The following is a 22,838-nucleotide window of genomic DNA, read 5'->3' as shown; positions in this document are numbered from 1 at the left end:
GATGAATGGAGAAAGACGTGTGAATACACACACACACACACACACACACTCATATACACAGGCTTCCCTGATGGCTGAGTGGTAAAGAATTCGCCTGCCAATGCAGGAGACGTGGGTTTGATCCCTGGGTCAGAAAGATACCCTGGAGAAAGAAACGGCAATCCACTCCAGTACTCTTACCTGGGAAATCCCATGGACAGAGAAGCCTGGCAGGCTATAGTCCATGGGGTGGCAAGAGTCAGATGGGACTCAGCAACTAAACAGCAACAACACATATACCCAATGGAATATTACTCAGACATAAAAAAGGATGACTTAATATCACTCGCAGCAACATAGATGGAACTTGGATTATCATACTTAAGTGATGTAAGTTAGAAAGAGAAAGGCAAATATCACATGGCATCACTTATGTGTGGAAAAATGAAATGAATGAACTTATTTACAAAGCAGAAACAGACATCACAGACATAGAGAACAAACACAGTTATGTGAGAGGAAAGGGGGTGGGGAAGGGATAAATTAGGAATTTGGGATTAGCTGATAATATTATATGTAAAAATAGATAAACAACAAGGTCCTACTGTGTAGCACAGGGAACCATACTAACTATATTCATTATCTTATAATAAACCATAATAGAAAATATGAAAAAGAATATATTAATATAGAGAGAGATACAGATACACAGATAACTGAATCACTTTGCTGTACACCAGAAACTAATACAAAGTTGCCAGCCTATAATTTAAAAAACACCACCACCAAAGAGGGTCACCTCAAATTTCTTCTGCTCTAGGAGAATTCTCTTCTCCACATCCATCTGCTCATTGATCATTTTTCACACATTTAAAAATTGCACATTGCTTATTCTTTAGCATTTCTTCTTCCGGAATAGAATGCTTTGAAACAAACTAATACTCTGTTTCAGAAGATTTTCTGTATGAAATATCTGGCAGTTGCTTCTGTTTGTTTAAACTTAGAAAAATCGATGATTTCAAATTGCAAATTCAGTTAAAATTTACTTTGTGATAATGTTGTAGGATAATATTTGCCAGAGTTTGGAAGCAGGAAGCAAATGAGGCAGGAAAACAAGATAATGGAGAGAATGATAGAACAGGATCTCTGATTAGTGAAGCACAATTACACGGAAAAAATACAATATCGACTTTTGTGTAAAAATCACCCACAGAAGGGGAAAAAAGGAGGGTCCTTTGTCATCTTTCCTTTTCATTTCTATTTTTCAAGATATTTTCAAGTTCTCTGAACTGTATGAATCTTTTTTTAAAAAAAATACAATTCTGACTTAGATGACTGATACTGCTTTAAGTGTCTCTGGTATTCCCTCTTTGGAGATCTTTCTTCGGAAACCCTGTAGCCCTGTGTCATGTCCACTCTGACATTCCTCATTTTCTACATGCTGTTATCAGTATTAACAGTATTTGTGTTATTAGCAATTATTCATATAGTATTCATATAGCGATATTAATAATATTATTAATATTTGTGTCCACGCCTTCACTTCTTTGTTTGGCTGTAAATTTATTGAGAGTAGACCTATACTTATATGTGCTTTATCAACAGTGAATTCCCTGGTGGCATGAGTAGGTGGAGTTATTTTAAGAGTAGGTTTTAAAAATTTGAGTTTATAAAATATATCATAATTAATGAGAATTTTTCACAGGGGATGTATGTTTTGGTGACCCTGGGATGGAGAATACAATTATATCTGTAATAATTTGTAGGGAGAGAAAGGTATTTCAACTGTAAACCAGTTTCTTTCTTTTTTTTTAGTTACTTGTATTTGTTTATGGTTCCCAGGGCACATGTGAAATTGAAAGACACACACACACACACACAGAAACCCTTGAAAGAAGTGGAGATGCCACGGTGCCCTTGAGGGAGGGGAACAGATGTGTCCCTGATATCGGCATTGAGTAGAATTTGCGATTCCCAGAGGGCTGGGGATCACAGCTCTCAAGGGATGAAGTTGGTGACGGGGGCCTGCTGACACTTAGAGGCAGGAACTAACTGGGAGAAGGGAGGTCTGGTTGTGGCCCTGCTGACCAGCAAACCCTCCCAACCTCACTGCTCCAAAGGAGAGAAGTAGAGAACGAAGAGATGGTTCCTGTTTCCTTTCTGGATTTATTTTTTGGTGTTTGATAATTCGGAATTTGTCTAAGGATGCTTCATGTGGTTTTTAGCTTAACCCCTTGGAACTCAAGGATTCTTTGGAAATTTTATTGTGTATGTAACTGCACAGAAAGAATCTTGAACATTCCTTTGGGACTTCATGGAAGACCTGCTAGGGAAAGACTGAATTGGACTTGGGTACTCTATTCTGTGAACTCCTTAGACAGCCTGGAGAGTATAGGTCACGTGCTCAGGGCCCAGAGCCGGAACAGTTTTTAATTGCCATATAATTGCTTTACAATGTTGTGTTAGTTTCTGCTGTACAATACCATGAATCAGCCATATGTATACATATCCTTCCTCCCACCTTCCCATTTCACTCACCTAGGTCATCACAGAGCATTTGAGCTCTCTGAGCTACATAGCAACTTCCTGCTAGCTATTTTACTCATGGTAGTATATATGTCTAGAGAAGGAAATGGCAATCCACTCCAGTATTCTTGCTTGGAGAATCTCACGGACAGAGAAGCCTGGTGGGCTATAGTCCATGAAGTTGCAAAGAGTTGGACGTGACTTAGTGACTAAACCACCACAGTGTATATATGTCAATGCTGCCCTCTCAATTCGTCCCTCCCTCTCTTTTCTGCCTCCACCCACCCTGCCGTGTTCACAAGTCTGCTGTCTATGCTTTTATTTCTGCCCTGCAAATAGGTTCATCAGTATCATTTTTCTAGATTCCATACATTTGCTTTAGTATACGATATTTGTTTTGAGCCAGAACATCTTTGAATTTGGGATCCATCACATACTAACTGTGCAGAGGCCAGTTTACTGTGGAGCTGGTGACGATAAAATTTCATCAGATTTGCTTCCTTCCTAGAGATTTTTAGGCTTCCCTGGTGGCTCAGAGGTTAAACCGTCTGCCTCCAATGCGGGAGACCCAGGTTCGATCTCTGGGTCAGGAAGAATCCCTGGAGAAGGAAATGGTAACCCACTCCAGTATTCTTGCCTGGAGAATCCCATGGATGGAGAAGCCTAGTAGGCTCGCAAAGAGTTGGACACGACTGAGCGACTTCACTTTCACTTTAGATAGACCATAGCCACATGACTAACATACTCGATTAGTTAATATTGTCAGTCAGTTACTACTACTGTCTCTTTCCACTCTGATTTCCACTTGGTCTCTGTATAGGGTGGCAATGGACTGGCCAAGGGCATCTAGGGAATCTGAGTAAGGGGAAACTGAGTGGAGGACATGCCATTTCAATTACAATTTGGAGAGTCATTTTGGAATGTGTCAATAAAATAAGTGAGAAATTACATACCCCTGATTTGAATATAGGTAAATGGTACTTTTTTGTGTCTATCTTTCAGTTCATTAAAGAACTGAAAGAAAATTCATTTAAAGATGAAAAGATGAACTAGAACTGAGAAAGATGAGCAATAAAATCAGGAAACACTGAGAAGCAAATTATAACAAAAATTTTTCAGATCATATCAAACTCACTCAATTAATAGAAAAAAATTATTCATTCATTTAGCAGGAAGGAAATATTGACTAGAAATAATGAAGAAGCACTTGGAGCTTTGATAATACAATTAACAATGGGGAGTGAGTCGTACGAGCATACTGAGAAAAAATTTAAGTGCTAATTTGACACAGAACAAAGATAACATGAAAGTCATAAGTCAGTATAGTGAAGATGTCTGTTGACAGCAAACAGGTTAATGAGTGTTGTCTAATGTGATGTTGATTCAGGATTAATCATTGACAAGAAAACTTCAAGTGCCCTGAAGTCTTAAGGCTCAGATATGAAAGAAACTTGACAGAGCTTTTACCCACATTCGATGACAACCCTAAGGACTTACCTGTTATCATCTATATTGAGTCATGAAGCTGAAAGATATTTCCTTAACTAACCATTTTAAGCAACCACACTAAGGAAAGATAAATTATTTTTTTGTTCTCTTTGTAGAAAACAGTATGCAGCCAACAAATAAAAGAGGTATGTCAGGCAGATGATAAAAGTGACTGCTCTTTTTCCAGATTTTATGATATTTGTAATACTTTTACATTTGTAATTTGTTGCATTTTGTTTCCTCATTCTCAATAGATATTTACTTACATCCCTAAATTTATTACTTACATACCTAAATTTATACAGTATTCAGTTCCTTAAAGCAAGAATCTTCAAGTTGTACACGTTTCAGGTTCCACAAAAGCAGATCTGCCCTACAGATAGAGGACCCTGAAGAGGTGAAGTGCATGCTCTGAATCTCAGTTTCCTCAAGGCAGAACAGGGATGTACAGGTTCCTGGTGATGGGATCAAGAGGTTTAAATGGGATCATGATGATGAAGTAGTTAGCACAGAATCTGGCACGTGGTAAACACTCCTAGGAGTCCAAGGAGTGGTGGCTGCGCGGGCGCAGGAGGGCCTAGAGGAGCTGTCCCACGTTGAAGGTCAGGAAGGGCGGTGGTGAGGAGATATCCCTCGTCCAAGGTAAGGAGCAGCGGCTGAGCTTTGCTGGAGCAGCCGTGAAAAGATACCCCACGCCCAAGGTAAGAGAAACCCAAGTAAGATGGTAGGTGTTACAAGAGGGCATCAGAGGGCAGACACAATGAAACCATACTCACAGAAAACTAGTAAATCTAATCACACTAGGACCACAGCCTTGTCTAACTCAATGAAGCTAAGCCATGCCCATGGGGCCACCCAAGATGGGCAGATCTTGGTGGAAAGATCTGACAGAATGTGGTCCACTGGAGAAGGGAAAGGCAAACCACTTCAATATTCTTGCCTTGAGAACCCCATGAACAGTATGAAAAGGCAAATTGATAGGATACTGAAAGAGGAACTCCCCAGGTCAGAGGTGCTCAATATGCTACTGGAGATCAGTGGAGAAATAACTCCAGAAAGAATGAAGGGACGGAGCCAAAGCAAAACAATACCCAGCTGTGGATGTGACTGGTGATAGAAGCAAGGTCTGATGCTGTAAAGAGCAATATTGTATAGGAACCTGGAATGTCAGGTCCATGATTCAAGGCAAACTGGAAGTGCTCAAACAAGAGATGGCAAGAGTGAATGTTGACATTCTAGGAATCAGCGAACTGAAATGGACTGGAATGGGTGAATTTAACTCAGATGACCATTATATCTACTACTGTGGGCAAGAATCCCTTAGAAGAAATGGAGTAGCCATCATGGTCAACAAAAGAGTCTGAAATGCAGTACTTGGATGCAATCTCAAAAACAACAGAATGATCTCTGTTCGTTTCCAAGGCAAACCATTCAATATCACAGTAATCCAGGTCTATGCCCCAACCAGTAACACTGAAGAAGCTGAAGTTGAAAGGTTCTATGAAGACCTACAAGACCTTTTAGAATGAACACCTATCCTTTTCATTATAGGGGACTGGAATGCAAAAGTACGAAGTCAAGAAACACCTGGAGTAACAGGCATATTTGGCCTTGGAATACAGAATGAAGCAGGACAAAGACTAATAGAGTTTTGCCAAGAAAATGCACTGGTCATAGCAAACACCCTCTTCCAACAACACAAGAGAAGACTCTATACATGGACATCACCAGATGGTCAACACCAAAATCAGATTGATTATATTCTTTGCACCCAAAGATGGAGAAGCTCTACACAGTCAGCAAAAACAAGACCAGGAGCTGACTATGGCTCAGATCATGAACTCCTTATTACCAAATTGTGATTTGGTAATAAGGTATTAGGTAATTAGGTATGACCTAAATCACATCCCTTATGATTATACAGTGGAAGTGAGAAATAGATTTAAGGGCCTAGGTCTGATAGATAGAGTGCCTGATGAGCTATGGAATGAGGTTCGTGACATTGTACAGGGCATAGGGATCAAGACCATCCCCATGGAAAAGAAATGCAAAAAAGCAAAATGGCTGTCTGGGGAGGCCTTACAAATAGCTGTGAAAAGAAGAGAAGTGAAAAGCAAAGGAGAAAAGGAAACATATAAACATCTGAATGCAGAGTTCCAAAGAATAGCAAGAAGAGATAAGAAAGCCTTCCTCAGCGATCAATGCAAAGAAATAGAGGAAAACAACAGAATGGGAAAGACTAGGGATCTCTTCAAGAAAATTAGAGACACCAAGGGAATATTTCATGCAAAGATGGGCTCGATAAAGGACAGAAATGGGATGGACCTAACAGAAGCAGAAGATATTAAGAAGAGGTAGCAAGAATACACAGAAGAACTGTACAAAAAAGATCTTCATGACCCAGATAATCACGATGGTGTGATCACTGACCTAGAGCCAGACATCCTGGAATGTGAAGTCAAGTGGGCCTTAGAAAGCATCACTATGAACAAAGCTAGTGGAGGTGATGGAATTCCAGTTGAGCTATTTCAAATCCTGAAAGATGATGCTGTGAAAGTGCTGCACTCAATATGCCAGCAAATTTGGAAAACTCAGCAATGGCACAGGACTGGAAAAGGTCAGTTTTCATTCCAATCCCAAAGAAAGGCACTGCCAAAGAAGCTCAAACTACCACACAATTGCACTCATCTCACATGCTAGTAAAGTAATGCTCAAAATTCTCCAAGCCAGGCTTCAGCAATATGTGAACTGTGAACTTCCAGATGTTCAAGCTGGTTTTAGAAAAGGCAGAGGAACCAGAGATCAAATTGCCAACATCTACTGGATCATTGAAAAAGTAAGAGAGTTCCAGAAAAACATCTATTTCTGCTTTATTGACTGTGCCAAAGCCTTTGACTGTGTGGATCACAATAAACTGTGGAAAATTCTGAAAGAGATGGGAATACCAGACCACCTGACCTGCCTCTTGAGAAATCTGTATGCAGGTCAGGAAGCAACAGTTAGAACTGGACATGGAACAACAGACTGGTTCCAAATAGGAAAAGGAGTATGTCAAGGCTGTATATTTTCACCCTGCTTATTTAACTTCTATGCAGAGTACATCATGAGAAACACTGGACTGGAAGAAAGCTGGAATCAAGACTGCCGTGAGAAATATCAATAACCTCAGATATGCAGATGACACCACCCTTATGGCAGAAAGTGAAGAAGAACTAAAAAGCCTCTTGATGAAAGTGAAAGAGGAGAGTGAAAAAGTTGGCTTAAAGCTCAACATTCAGGAAACGAAGATCATGGCATCTGGTCCCATCACTTCATGGGAAATAGATGGGGAAACAGTGTAAACAGTCTCAGAGTATATTTTTCTGGGCTCCAAAATCACTGCAGATGGTGACTGCAGCCATGAAATTAAAAGATGCTTACTCCTTGGAAGGAAAGTTATGACCAACCTAGATAGCATATTCAAAAGCAGAGACATTACTTTGCCAACAAAGGTCCATCTAGTCAAGGCTATGGTTTTTCCTGTGGTCATGTATGGATGTGAGAGTTGGACTGTGAAGAAAGCTGAGTGCCAAAGAATTGATGCTTTTGAACTGTGGTGTTGGAGAAGACTCTTGAGAGTCCCTTAGACTGCAAGGAGATCCAAGCAGTCCATTCTGAAGGAGATCAGCCCTGGGATTTCTTTGGAAGGAATGATGCTAAAGCTGAAACTCCAGTACTTTGGCCACCTCATGGGAAGAGTTGATTCATTGGAAAAGACTCTGATGCTGGGAGGGATTGGAGGCAGGAGGAGAAGGGGACAACAGAGGATGAGATGGCTGGATGGCATCACTGACTCGATGGATATGAGTCTGAGTGTACTCTGGGAGTTGGTGATGGACAGGGAGGCATGGCGTGCTGCGATTCATGGGGTTGCAAAGAGTCGGACAGGACTGAGTGACTGAACTGAACTGAACTGAACTGAAACACTCTTAGGAGTATCATCCATCTATTCATTCAGTAGATGTGTATGAAGCTCCTGAGTGATTAAGCACTGCAAATTCAGCAGGGAACAGAATGGGAAAAAAGCCTCTGTTCCTTTTTCTTTTAAGATTTTTTAATGTGGACCATTTTTAAAGTCTTTACTGATTTTTTACAGTATTTCTTCTCTTTCCTGGTTTGTTTTTTAGGTCTCGAGGCATGTGGGATCTTAGTTCCCCATCCAGGGATCAAACCTGCACCCCTTTCATTGAAGTCTTAAGTCCTGAACCATCAGGGTTGTTGTTCAGTCGCTCAGTTGTGTCTGACTCTGCGACCCCATGGACTGCAGCATGCCAGGCTTCTGGGTCCTTCATTATCTGCTAGAGTTTGCTCAAATTCATATACATTGAGTTGGTGATGCCATCCAACCATCTCATCCCTGTTTGCCCCCTTCTCCTCATGCCCTCAAAGAGCAGACTTATTGTAAAAGACCCTGATGATGGGAAAAATTGAGGACTTCCAGGGAAGTCCCCCAAAACGTCTGTTCTTAAGAAGCTTATATTCTAGTTTGTTCTAATTGTTACTATTATTTACTACTCTCATTATTGGGTCTCTATATTCTTCTTCCTCCTAAAAGAGTTGCTGGCTCCTTACCTTTTCAAATGAAAGGAATTAAAATTCATTTGTTTTGAAAATGATCCTTTAGATATGTGGTCCCCACAGGGATGGAGAAAAATCAGAGTTGGAAACTGATGACTTGATATCCATTCTAATCTTACGGTGGGATGAGGTTGGCTTGAACTGTGACTTGGCATTTTGGGTGGTCAGTGATGGAGACCAGACAGCTTAACAAGGATGTGATCACAAAATCCTGAAAGAGGCCTGGCTAGAGACTTTCACTCCTAACTTCCCTTGTAACTTTAGGATAGAAGAGACATCTCGGAACTAGGACGCAGAGCTCACTCACTTCTTTTGGGAGCTACCTATTTTTGAAGAGTTTTCTGGGGTAACTCATCATTCTGGAAATACTGTTTTCTGCACTAATAGCTTCCCAAAACACAGCTTTCTAAAGCTGGCGAGGGGTTAGGAAAGGAGGCAGCACGCATGTTTCTGAGGACCAGAGGGTTGGCTTTCCACTTGGACTCTTTGAGTCCAAGCATCTGCTGAAATTTATTTATAGGTTTACAGAAAGGGTCTTGGTTCTTCTGCAGCAGAAGCCCAGGGTACTGGCTTTGGTCCAGTTTTGGAAAGCTGAAATGTTTGACTCTTTTTGTTTTATTTAAGGAGTGTGCTATACTGGTGGAGTCAAATGAGGAAGCAGTGATTTTTGAGCACAAAACTTTTATTTTTCTTTAAGATGAATGACTTGGTTAGAGGTCTGATAATATTTGGTCACTTAGTGGCAGCTATATTCAGTTATTAAGACCCCAGATCTAGAGAATCTACTGATTATTTTTTTCTTGCACTGTGAATCTGCTTTTGACACCTAAAATCCCACTAGTAGTCTGTGAGTTCTGGACACCTCATTTTGAATAACCCCAGGCATACACTATAAGCTCCTTAATGGCAATAAACTCATCAGCAGAGTCCTAGGAATCAGCAAGGTATCTGATACTTAGTAGTTGCTCAATAAATGCTTCTTGAGTGAATAAATGAATGAACAATGAATGAAGGATCACATAAGTAAACAGCATTTCCAAAATGGAAAAGGAGGCCTCCTCTACCAAAACAGGTTCATAAGATATCCACTTAAGGCATGCAAAGAAGACTCTGTTAAATAAAGTTTATTTCAAAAACAAAGGTTGCGTTTGGGAATAAACCAGTTCCTGTGTTGATACAGAATAAAGTGCTTTACAGCTGTAGAGGCATCTCTCCAAATGAGAAACATTTAAATAGTGTCAAGGTAACTGAGCTCTTTGTTAAGAGTAGGGTAGGTCATCTGAGCCACCAGGGAAGTCCAGGTCCCTGAGTTAGCCAACAGCGTTCAAATCAAAGAGCCTGGGGTCTAAACTCAACTGTGCTCAAAACATACTGGTTTTGTCTAAGTTACCTAAGCTCTCTGAATTTTCTCATCTATACAATGGGGGTATCAACACTGGATTTCATAGGACTGTGGGAAAGACTGAATGAGGTAATGCCTGGTACAAAGCTAAGTGTTCAATAAAAAATTCTCCTCCTCTTCCTCTTCCCCCTCATCTGTCCCCTGCTAACCAACCTGGGCACTGCCAATGTCTCCTGTGCATGGCCTCTGCTCATCTCCCCTGGAAGCAAGCTAGTATCTAGGAATAGTTTCTGAAGGCCACTATTCAGCCCTATCTGGGAGTAACAATTTTGTATCATCTTGGAATGTTCAGAGAGGAAAAAAGTATTCTATCCCTAGATTTTTTTTTTTTAATTAAAATTTTTTTTTGGCCACAAGGCATTTGGGATCTTAGTTCCCCAACCAGGGATCAAACCCCTGCACTGGAAGTACTGAGTCTTAAGCACTGGACCGCCAGGGGAAGTCTCTACCTAGACTTTATGCAAGAGTCCCGCTCTCTCGTGTTTGCTCATTTATGTAGTGAGTATTCCCCACCTACTCCTACCCTCTCCCCAAGCTGGATTTCACAAGCATTCCAAATCCTCTGGGATTGCTCTGAGCTACCCGCACCCGCCCCCCACGGGCATTTTTTTTGGTTGCCCCTTTCCCTGTCTTGGGCAGTAGTGGGAGCATGGAGTCTCAACCACTGGACCACAGGGAATTCCCTCTGAACTCCTTTTCCTTCTTGGAATGCAAGCCGACTTTTATTTTCCTTTTCAGAGATTTTACTGAGTGAGAAACTGGCGTTGAAGACAGTTTCCCAAGGGCTTGGGCCTTAAAGGTGACTGACTGTTTCAAAGCTATTAGTGACGTCAGGAAGCCAAGCAAAACTTGCCCTTCTGGAGGGAGCCACCCACAACTCTCCTAAACAGCCCTTTCTCCCAACTCCTCCATGACCACCCAAGGTCAAGCTCCTCCGTGGTGGTGGCTGATTTTTGCTCACTTTGTATATTATTTATGTAACAGGCGGGTTGTGAGGGAGTGTGGATGTAGATGATTCATAGGCACAAGCAGTTGGGAACAGATTGCAGAAGCCCAACTCCGTTACTTGGGTGTCTCCCATGCCCCGCCCCCCCAAGCTGCTTCCTGCATGCCCGAAGTGCTGCTCCAGCTCCAGGCAGCCCTAGGTCCCCCCATCCCTGTAGAGCAGGGGATCCTTGGACAGTTTAGAGGCTCTAAGCCTGTCACAGACTCTGCAGGCAAATCCACCTCCCAAGATGTAATCTGCATCAAAAACAAACAAACAAACAAAAAAACCTAAACCATAAACTAGCATAAGAAATTCTGAAAACGTTTTGATGACTACTTCAATGCTTATTTTTTGAAATATCAAGTTCTTTAAAAAAAAGTTTCTCATTTTTGTGTTGCTGCCCTCATTCTCTAGGCTCTGCCTGGCACCTGTGCTTAGACTGCCTCTTGGGCAGCCTGGTGCCCAGTGGGCATGCCATCCTCACATGGCTAAGTTGCAAAGGAAAATCTCTTCTCTACTTTTTAAAAGTTTTGCCCGGGCCAGGAGAGCTGCCTTCAGGTGACATCCACTACTGTGGGATGCACGGGGCAGAGCACAGACTGTGGAAATAACAGAATTGGACAGGTGACTCTATGTGCACATAATTATTGTGAAAATGATTCAGTGGAACAAACCCTTCCAAAATCTCCATGGCTTACAAAGCAGTAATTGCTCCTGCTTCGGGGTGATCAGTTAGGCAGTTTTGTTGATCTTAATGAGCTTATTTACATATATGGGGGTTAGATGACCACCGACCTAGGATGGCCTAGCCTGGAGTAATGGGGTGTCTTGACTCTGTGCCCCATATCTCCCATCCTCCAGCATGCTAGGCTGCACATGTTCTCTTGGCAATGGCAGACCAAGAGTGGGAATGTTCCCAGTTTATGTTAATCTCATCCAAAAACATCCTCAAAGAAATACCCCAAATAATATTTGAGCGTATATCTGGGTACCATGGCTCATCCACATTGACACATAAAATTAACCATCACATGTATTACAGGTCTATAACTAATTATGAATTCAACAAATTCAGCAAGTATTTAATGAATATTAAACACAGGTCTACTGCAAGCCTGGAACTATGTTTATCCGTAAGAATACAGCAGTCGATAAGTTATTAAGCCTGCCTTCAAAGAACTGACAGTCTTGTATGGGTAATTAAGCAGATAAGAAAACCAAGCACGCCAGTGCTGTGAGTCAGCATTTGTGCAGTGAGCTCACGTACTGAATGGAGGTTTTTGCATATGCATCATCTCATTCAGTTCCTGCAACAAACCCGGGAGGCAGGCATTGCTGTCCCTATTGTTCAGATGAGGAAAACGAGGTTTGGAGAGATTAAACAAGCTGTGTGGAGGTCCCAAAGTAAGTGCAGAGCTCAAATGGAGCTCACCTCTGCCTGGTGCCCAAGCCCAGGCCGTTGATGCCTTCACTGTCCCACTTAGGTCCTCGTCCTGCAACTTCTCACAGACACAGAGTGCAGAGGAAGAGTGGGACAGTGTGAGCCTGAGGTCAGCCTGGTCAGCCTGTGTGTCCGGGGGAGCTCTGCTGTGCTCCGGGACACACGTGCCCTCTCACTCTTGTCGGCAGCTTCCCACTGTCATTTCCAGAGCCTCTGGGGTGTAGGCGGCCAACAGCCCTCAGGGTTATCCTGGAGCCTGCAAATCCATCCTCTCAGGCTCTTCAAGCTTTAAAGGAACAAACGAGCTTGTGTCTGTGTGTAGGTAGCAGGATGGAAGATTGAGCCCGTTTCAGGGAAGCCACTGCTCCTCTATTCTGCTCAGGGTCATGCTCTGGGTGAGTGTAATACACGTGTAATATTTTCAGACTTTATCTACTTCCAAACTGCTTACAGCAGGGGTGCAAATAGAGCTCTAGGCTAATGGATGTGGGAGAAGCAAGCTCCCCATGTGACGATTGCTCCTGGGTATGTTTAGAGCAAGCTATCCACTAAGGGCTTCGCTCCCTAGCAGCTAGCTCTGGGCTGTGCATGGCTGTGCACACGTTTGCCATGGGCCTGGTGTAGCTGGCCAAAAGCCTGACCTGGCCCACAGATGAAGAACCAGCGGAGGCGAGGGAGAAGGGGGCGCTTTATGTAAGTGGTTTTTAGACAGATGGAGGATTTATTTTAACTGCGTAAGAAGCAATCTTTCTTGAGTAGAGATGTAGGTCCTTTCGCAAACCTGTGTTAGACAAAATTTGCTGCTGCTGCTGCTGCTGCTACTTTGCTAAATGGCCCTCTGTTTCCATGATAATGGCTCATGGGGGAGTCCAGTTGCACCTGGGCCATTAGCCACTCATACAGATGCTCAGCAATTCTCAGTATACCCCCTACTCAGTGTAAGATGATTGTAGTCCCACTTGTAGCACCCTGAGACAGGTTGTAACCTTTCCAGTGGGTTTTGAAAATGGACAAGTGGATATTCACAACATGGGGCAGTGTCATGGGACAAAGCAAGTTCAAGCTGTGCCCCCAAAGATGGTCCAGCTCCAGGGAAAACCCGTTCACCTCCATATCTTTGCCCCATTTGAGTTCACCCTTGAAAAAACCTCCAAGTTCTCCCAGATGAAACACCCTTGAGAGTTAGAGGAATCAGAGTTCCAGCATCTCCATCTTTGAAGCTCATGCTGGGTACCATCTTTAGTGGCCTTTCCCTTGAGGGTCTGGAGGAAGGGGAGGTTGGCTCCCTGGGTATGCTTTGGGCAGAAGAATTCTAACAACAAAGACATCAGCTTGGATCATCCGGCTCCCAGGCTGCTATAATCAAGATGAAATCACTTATGCCAGCTGTTTATCAGTAAAGAGTAAAACCTGATCTCTCCAGCAGGAAGCAGCTTTTTTGAGCTCAAAGCTCTGTAGGATGAGATTTTCACAAGAAAGGACAAAGAGGTTTGAGATATCACATGGGGAGATCCTTTGTCCTAACTAGTTACATGCTGGGTGGAAGGAAGTTCATCTCAGGTGTGGGTTTGTGTAGGCACTGTGCCAATTTTGCTAATCTCTGTCAAGCTAGCACTCTTCACTGAGAGGACTATAATACGTGTTTGTTAGATGGATAAGTACTGAGACCAGCCAGAATGGAGGCAGCCTCAACCAAAATAATCCTAACCGATTTGTAAACAGTGTGTAAGGCCAAGTTCTTGTGCAGGTTGCAGGGGACAAGAAGGGGCACAGAGCTTCACAGACTCTGTCAGGGGCCCTTCCACATTGCCAGTCACAGAAATTCCAAGGATTTCTCCTCTGGTCTGTCCACCATCTGCATCGTGGAGCCTTTGCCTTCCTCCACAAGTAGCACGTTGTTTCTCAGCTCTGTGGCTCTGTCAGCTCCACCCGGAGTGCTTCCCCTACTCGCCTGGTGGCCTCTCTCCAGAACCAGCCCACTTGGATTTCTGTGCTGGGGCTGTCACGACTATTTGTGACCTTGGCAACTTGCCCAGATCACCTAATAATTTTCCTCTGGTGAACAGGAGTTATAATAACAGTACCTAAATCAGAAGGTTGCTCTAAGGACTGAACTGGTGAGTACACACCAAATAGCCAGAACGGAGACCGGAACGCAGCAATAGCACCCGTCAGCCACCGTCTCGCTGCTGGTTTCCTCCTCTTCTGCACCCCTGTCGGAGCGGTTTTCTTTTCTGTCCATGCACACTACTTAATTCTCTTCTCTTTCTCTCTCAACACCTTGGCTGGCCTGCTTCCTTATTCAACAACTCTCCGGGGCTGGCCAATACCCGCCCAATTACATTCAAAGCTCTTTAGCAGAACTCAAAGCCTTCAACTTTCCAGGCCAGCAATTTTGACACACTATTTCCTGATCCACACTTGATCTGTCTGCCTAACGGTGCTCTACCTTTGTCCCTAAGCAAGTTCCCTGCCCTCTCACCTCCTTGCTCTGGCTGGCCCTTTCCTTCCCAGTCTCCACCTGCCTAGACGTCAGCCTGTAGGGGAGGAAGAGCCACAGTCCTCACACCAGGGTTGGCCTTTCTTGATCTTCAGGCTTCAAAGACCCCTGGTTTGGTTCTGGAGGTCAGATTCTACCCTCACTTTCAGAAAGGCAGTACATCCTCAGATCATATTCTGAGGTACCTTTGCACATTGTAGCCAACTGAAGCCCATCAGCTTTCAAGCTTATAAAAGGTTAACGCTCCCTCCTCACCCAAAGTGCCCTGATGGGCTTGCCTTCTTTGACATTGGTTTTACTGCACTGAATTTGGTTACTTCAAGGGCCAGCATCGGTCATCTTGAGGGATTTTATTTTAGAGAATATGAAGGACGTTCCTTGTGCTATAGAGGGTCACTGCATCTTGTTGTCCCTGAATACGTATGGCTTTTAAAATCACCATTTAATCATTCACATGTGGCAGAAAGTGCTTATCATATAATGTTAGCTGAAAAATCAGAATATGAAATTGCACTTACAATATGATTATAACCACATATGAATCATGTGGGTCAGGACTAGACGAGGCCTGGGGCAAATGACCATAGCTTGGCTTGTTGGGGTGATAGGATTAGAGACAACTTTTTCTTCTTCTTCTTTTTTTTTTTTTTTTACTATTGTGTAAATGTTTTGCCATTATGCAAAGTAAAAATCTCAATTAGTAATGTTAATAGCTATCATTTCTAATATTATATTCACAATGTACAAATAAATGCATGCTCAGTCTGAAACACTGAGCTCTGCATTGGCTCACTGAATCTTCTCTGCATGTCTACAAGGCGGGGGGTGTTCACCCCCAGCGCACAGAGAGAAAGGGAAGGATTCTCCCCAAGCCGCACAGCCACTGAGGGGACAGTCAAGTGGCCTCCTGCACCACGGCTCCTGTCACTTTCAACCTGTTTTCTTACACTTTGCTTCTTTCTTATCAAAACAAAACCCAACAACGCTTCGTGAGTCAATCATACAAGCTTATTATAGAATAATTAGAGAATACCGGAAAGAAAAAAACTTTTTAAGATAAAACTTAGTCTGAGTGTCAAAACCTGGGAAATCTGTTGTCGATAGTTGGACATGACTTCCAGTTCATTTCCTTTCATGGCAGCCACCGTGATCCTCCTGCAAATGGTTCATGAGGACCTTCGGTATGTTTTCCCCATCTGAGATGTAGAGAAGAAGGAGAATATTTGTTCTTAAACCATAGCCTTTTTATTTTTATTTATTTTTTTATTTTATTTGTTTTTTAGCCTTCAGCATCTTTTATTTTTCCTAGAACCTGTATACAATTAACTCTAGCAGGGCAGTACTCAATACTATTAAGTCTCACATTTTAGATTAACTACTTATTATAAATGTGAATGCACATCCTCATAACTGGCAAACTAAATGACATAGATTTATTCATTTATGTAACCATACAAAATTTTATATGCAACAGGAGCTTCTATACTATAGAATCTGACCTTACAAACTAGCTTACATATAAAACATAGTTACTCTTTGTTCATCTGTCCTAATCTAGAAAAGTGTTGCACCAATGCTTAAGATGTTATTAAAACAGATGAGTTCTCAACACAAGGTTAACAAACCTGAAGCTCCACCCTAGAAATACAAACCCATAATTTGAAAATTGTTTTACCAGAAATAGCTTATGAGCAACTCTTACCAAAGTAGTACTATAGGGAGTTACAGTGTTGACCAAAAGGAAGACACAGATTTCTCATTAAACTTTTTTTAATGGGTCTCAAATTCTGTGACAGATTTTTGGTCAAGTTGTTTTCATTAAAAAGTACTGATTTTAAAAACTAATAACTTAAACTGCCACACACAAAACATATGGTCCACAAAAACATTCTCCTTTCCTTCTGAAGGTTTTACGATGCATTGTTATCATTAACCAGTCTTTTACTATTAAACTTAAATGGCCAATTGAGACAAACAGTTCTGAGACCGTTCTTCCACCACTGATTAAGACTGGGGTGGCAGGTATTGGGGATAATATTCATTTAGCCTTCTGAGCTTTCTGGGCAGACTTGGTGACCTTGCCAGCTCCAGCTGCCTTCTTGTCCACTGCTTTGATGACACCCACAGTGACTGTCTGTCTCATGTCACGCACAGCAAAACGGCCCAGGGGAGGATAATCAGAGAAGCTCTCGACACACATGGGCTTGCCAGGAACCATATCAACGATGGCAGCGTCACCAGATTTCAAGAATTTAGGGCCATCTTCCAGCTTTTTCCCAGAACGACGATCAATCTTCTCCTTCAGCTCAGCAAACTTGCAAGCAATGTGAGCTGTGTGACAATCCAGCACAGGTGCATATCCAGCACTGATTTGGCCTGGATGGTTCAAAATAATCACCTGAGCTGTGAAGCCAGCAGCTTCCATGGGTGGATCATTTTTGCTGTCACCAGCCACATTGCCACGACGGACATCTTTGACAGACACGTTCTTGATGTTAAAGCCCACATTGTCCCCAGGAAGGGCTTCACTCAATGCTTCATGGTGCATTTCTACAGACTTCACTTCAGTTGTTACACTGACTGGAGCAAAGGTGACCACCATGCCAGGTTTGAGAACACCAGTCTCCACACGACCCACAGGGACAGTACCAATACCACCAATTTTATAGACATCCTGGAGAGGCAAACGCAAGGGTTTGTCAGTTGGGCGAGTTGGTGGCAGAATGCAATCAGAGCTTCATGCAGGGTGGTTCCACTGGCATTGCCGTCCTTACGGGTGACTTTCCATCCCTTGAACCATGGCATGTTAGCACTTGGCTCCAGCATGTTGTCACCATTCCAGCCAGAAATTGGCACACATGTGCCGGGGACCAGCCCCGGCTGATCCAGGGTATTCGAAGGAGAGACGGCATAGGCGAGGATCAGGATACAATAGCTTCAATTAGATATTAATTAAAGATATAAAGAGTAATAGGATGAGGATAGCTCAATAGGAAAATTCAGTGGAGAAAAGAGGCTGAGTAGCTTGGTTTACGCGGGAGACCAATAAAACTTCAAGACAAGAAGTTTGCACCACTTACGTAGGCCGCAGGCGTCCTTCCGTTCTCCCGAAGGAGAGGAGACACTGAGGCCTCCCCGGTCGGATCTTAGAAGCCCAGGCATAATTAGTAAGCATGGTGGGTTCCGCGCTCCAGATGGAGACTCAGCCAGAGTGAGAGAGAGAGCGACATGGGGAGACCAGTATTTCGAGAAACTGATCCCAATTCTTTATTTTCCAGAGTCTGTTTTTATACACTGAGATGTTATACAAAAGTCACGTGCCTATGTCGAGCCTCCTTCCTCATGACCTTTGCCATGGGCGGAGTACCTCACTCTGGCCCCCAACACACATGCTACTGTGTCGGGGTTGTAGCCAATTTTCTTAACGTAGGTGCTGACTTCCTTAACAATTTCTTCGTATCTCTTCTGGCTATATGGTGGCTCAGTGGAATCCATTTTGTTAACGCCAACAATTAGTTGTTTCACACCCAGGGTGTAAGCCAGAAGGGCATGCTCACGGGTCTGCCCGTTCTTGGAGATACTGGCTTCAGATTCACCAACACCAGCAGCAACAATCAGGACAGCACAGTCAGCCTGGGATGTGCCTGTAATCATGTTTTTGATGAAGTCTCTGTGTCCTGGGGCATCAATGATGGTAACATAGTACTTGCTGGTCTCAAATTTCCACAGGGAGATATCAATGGTGATACCACGCTCACGTTCAGCTTTAAGTTTGTCCAAGACCCAGGCATATTTGAAGGAGCCCTTTCCCATCTCGGCAGCCTCCTTCTAGAACTTTTCAGTTGTTCTCTTGTCGATCCTGCCACATTTGTAGATCAGATGGCCAGTCGTGGTAGACTTCCCTGAATCTACGTGCCCAATGACAACGATGTTGATGTGGGTCTTCTCCTTTCCCATTTTGGCTTAGGTTTAATGGTGGTTTTCACGACACCTGTGTCCTGGCGGCAAACCCGTTGCGAAAAAGGACCATAGCCTTTTTTAAAAAAAAATTATTATGGTGATGCACGTAGAAGTCTAGGAATATATTAAAAACCCTCGAGTCGTACACTTTATTTATTTTTGGCCATGCTACTCAGCAGGCAGGATCTTAGTTCCCCACCAGGGATCAAACCCATGCCCCCTGCAGTGGAAACACAGAGTCCTAACCGTTGGATGGCCAGGGAATCTCAAGTCTTTTTTTTGTGTGTGATGGCTGTTTTTAAATTGAAGTGTAGTTGATATACAATATTATATAAATTACAGGTGTACAATATAGTGATTCACAATTTTTAAATAGTTATTACAAAATATTGGTTATATTCCTCACATTTTACAATATATCCTTGCAGCTTATTTTAAGGGATTTGTACCTCTTAATCCCTTACCCCTAGGCTGTCCCTTCCAGCTTTGCTCTCCCCACTGGTAACCGCTAGTTTATTCTTTATATCTGTGAGTCTGCTTCTTTTTTGTTATATTCACTATTCTGTTGTATTTTGGGGGGGTTCCACATAGAAGAGATGTATCATACAGTATTTGTCTTTCTCTTTGTCTTATTTCACTTAATAATGCCCCCCAAGTCCATCCATGTTGTTGCAAATGGCAAAACTTCATTCTTTTTATGGCTGAGTAGTATTCCATCATATATATATATATATGTATATGTACCACATCTTCTTTATCCATTCATTCGTTGATGGATATTTAAGCTGCTTCCATATATTGACAATTGCAAATAATGCTGCTATGAATATTGGGGTGCATGCCTTAAGCCTTAGTCTTTAGGCTGAATGATTGAGTGAGTGTTGCATGCTCAGCCTTATATGATTCTTTGCAAACCATGGACTGTAACTGGCCAGGCTTCTCTGTCCATGGGATTATCCAGGCAAGAATACTGGAGTGGGTTGCCATCTCCTTCTCCAGGGGAAACGCTAGCACCTAGAAAACTTACAAAACTACTGCTGGGTGGCAGAATTTCCTCTCTTGAAATCTAAGATAGGAATGACTGAAGAATTGCAGTTTGGATGGGTTGAGTCTATCCCATTGACAGAAGGGCAACGCTGTGCACAATGGCTGTTCGAACTCTCATATTGCCATTATTTAGGGAATAGACAGATTTTAGGAACTCCTGAAAAATCTTTTAAGTTTTGACCTTTAAACAAACAGCTTACGCATATCTTGAATGAAGAATGGAGACCAGTTTATCCTAATATCACCATAAAACTATAAAGGAATTAGAGAGTGCCAAAAGCTTTATGATTTTTCTACATGTTTGTGCTCAGTCACTTTATTCATGTCTGACTCTTTGTGACCCCATGGAGTGTAGCTGGCCAGGCTCCTCTGTCCATGGGATTTTCCCAGCAAGAATACTGGAGTGGGCATACCCTCCTCCAGGGGATCTTCCCCACCCAGGGATCAAACCCACATCTCCTGCACTGCAGGCAGATTTTTTTTTTTTTTTACCATCTGAGACACTGGGAAAGCCCACTGTTAGTGCTATCAGAAGATAGACCAGAGTTTCCCAATATTTTAATTTGATTAAAACAGTTAATAGCTTCAATACATTTTAGGTTTTTTAAAAAATAATTTCTTTATTGGGATGATTGCATTCTTTGTTTGGCATTTAGTTCTATCATACTGACAAATTTATGAAGGATGTGTGAGATAAGAATGCAATGGACTTATCTTTTATTCATAATTTATTTACTTATTAACCTAGTAAATATTTATTGGAAAATAACTATATGAAAATCATTCCTTTTACATTTGTTATGAAATTATAGTCAAGTGCACTGCCTATTATGCATATTAATATGCATTAATGTTCTATGTATGAAATCCACATGAAAAGTTTTAGAATTAAGTTCCAGAAAAACACTCTAGTTTATTTGAGTTATACCAAACTTTCTCTTTTCTGATGAGAGCCATTTATCCTTGTGCTTCCTATTTTGCCCAGGCTGCCAGGAAATTCAGAGATACTCTTGATACTTAGTCACAGCATTATATTAACCTCCTGCTTGGTATATTTATCCCTTTCTCCTTTTTATGGCCCTGATTTTATGCTTTATTAATGTAACTATGTATCTATGCCTTTGACAGCCCACCTCAGTTCTTGTAGATATCCTCATCGGATGGCGTCAATGGGAACTAGATAGAGGTGATGGTTGCCTAACCTTGTGAAAGAACTAAATGTCACTTTAAAATGATTAATTTTGTTAGGTGAATTTTACTTCAATAAAAAAATTAAAAGAACAGCATATCAATGACTAAATGACTTTGATGATGATAATGGTGATGGGGGTGACTAGGCTATAACTGAAGAGAGAGTGTTTTCCATGATGGCCAATGGGAACTGCGGTAAAAACCATCCAGTTAACCTGCCTCATTGCTTTAGAAGAGCAGGGATTAACATTGGCCTGTGTGCACGCTGACTGTGAGAACAAGAGCTCTCGCCCCACATCTCTATCCCTTCTCCAGCCATCTTTTAAAAATTAAACAATTACAGAACAGCTTGATATTTAAATTTTAGAAAACAGAAATGTTTATTGTGGGAAAAATCACCAAATAAAAGCCACCCATACTTCTAATAGCCAGACAGAATCCCTGTTAGCATTTTGTAGGTACTTTTAGACTTCTATATTGATTCATTAAGGCATATTCAATTATTTATCCATCTTTCCAAAGTATGGCCCTCAGGACACCAGTTTCATGATTAAATAGGTTTTAGAAAATGACCCATGATAGCACCTCCTCTTGGAAATTCATGATGCTCATTGGTATATTCAAAAAGACTTGAGAAATTTAATAGCAAAGTTCATTTCACTGTGATTAATCTAGATTTTTCCAACTCACTTGGGCATGGAAGCCTTAATTTCTATAGCTAAAGGACCTAATAATGCAAGTTATCATGGAAGACAAGGAAACTGAGGAATATTGGGCTTAAATTCCATTACAGATCATATTTAATTTATATAATTGTATGACAGACTGCCTGAACTGATTCTATGGTATAAATGTCTCTCTATGTCAATTACATATTTCTAAATATAATTTTAAATGGCTGCAAAGAATTCTATTGTTTAAGGGTCCCATGGCTTTTGGAGTCAATATCTTATTGTTAGGAGTTTGGATTTTTCCCATCTTTGTCTCTCATAATGAACAAACATTACTGCTAACTAAGGTTCACTCCCTTACATGAAGGTCAGTTTTCCTAAAGAGTTGTATCTGCACAGATTCTCCATGAGTGTTTATTATTTTTTTGACCTCTAGTAAAAGACCAGGAACACTCAAGAAAGAAAGAAAGAAAGAAAGGATAAATAGTAAGAGTAGAAGGGTGGAAAGAAGGGATGATTTTACTGTTAAACTGGATTTTTTTAAATTAAAAAAAAAAAATAAACCTGTGTATCTGGTGGCCAGAATTCTGGTCTAGCTTCTGGCCACTGCAAGAGAAGTTTGGATGTACTGAGACTGATGAGCTTAGATTTTCTGGGGTTTGTGGGTATAGATCCTCAGGCAAACGTTAGGAAACTCATGTAATGTGGGAGCATTTTGTAGTAGTATGAAATCAACCTTTCTTTGAGCATTTAACCTCACCCTTAAACTGTGGGGTAAGCCCCACTGGTGTGTGGAGGGATTTGAGAGGGTGCAGAAGATGATTTTTAGGTGGCATTCTATGGGCACAAATCACATCGTGAGAAAGATATTCCCTTTTCAAGCCTTGTTCAGCCTTCCTGATGTTTGCTAAGGAGCCAGTCTCAGTCTGGTGCCGGGATACCCTCTGACTTCCCCTGATGACAAGGTCAGAGCCTTGGCAGTGCCATTGTTTTGTTTCACTGTATTCATTTAAAATGGCTACCCACTC

At 42.0% G+C, this 22,838-nt stretch overlaps 1 long non-coding RNA gene and 2 pseudogenes across 2 annotated transcripts in view; all 3 read right to left on the bottom strand.

Annotated features, from left to right (window-relative positions):
* Positions 1–15,844: 15,844 nt before the first annotated feature.
* Positions 15,845–22,838, bottom strand: part of LOC132343469 (uncharacterized) — a 61,005-nt gene continuing 54,011 nt past the window's right edge. Inside the window, exon 3 of the long non-coding RNA XR_009492312.1 lies at positions 15,845–16,137. This is a non-coding gene — a long non-coding RNA (uncharacterized lncRNA). The remainder of the gene's footprint in view (positions 16,138–22,838) is intronic.
* LOC132343512 (elongation factor 1-alpha 1-like) lies at positions 16,361–17,878 on the bottom strand (annotated as a pseudogene). The gene has a single exon (XR_009492394.1). The product of XR_009492394.1 is annotated as an elongation factor 1-alpha 1-like (transcript).
* LOC782954 (elongation factor 1-alpha 1-like) lies at positions 18,248–18,964 on the bottom strand (annotated as a pseudogene).

This window comes from Bos taurus, chromosome 22 (genome assembly GCF_002263795.3).
Source record: "Bos taurus isolate L1 Dominette 01449 registration number 42190680 breed Hereford chromosome 22, ARS-UCD2.0, whole genome shotgun sequence".
In the NCBI taxonomy this organism is placed as follows: Eukaryota; Metazoa; Chordata; class Mammalia; order Artiodactyla; family Bovidae; genus Bos; species Bos taurus.
Note: the sequence above shows the minus strand (reverse complement) of the source record. Positions and strands in the feature narration are given on the sequence as shown.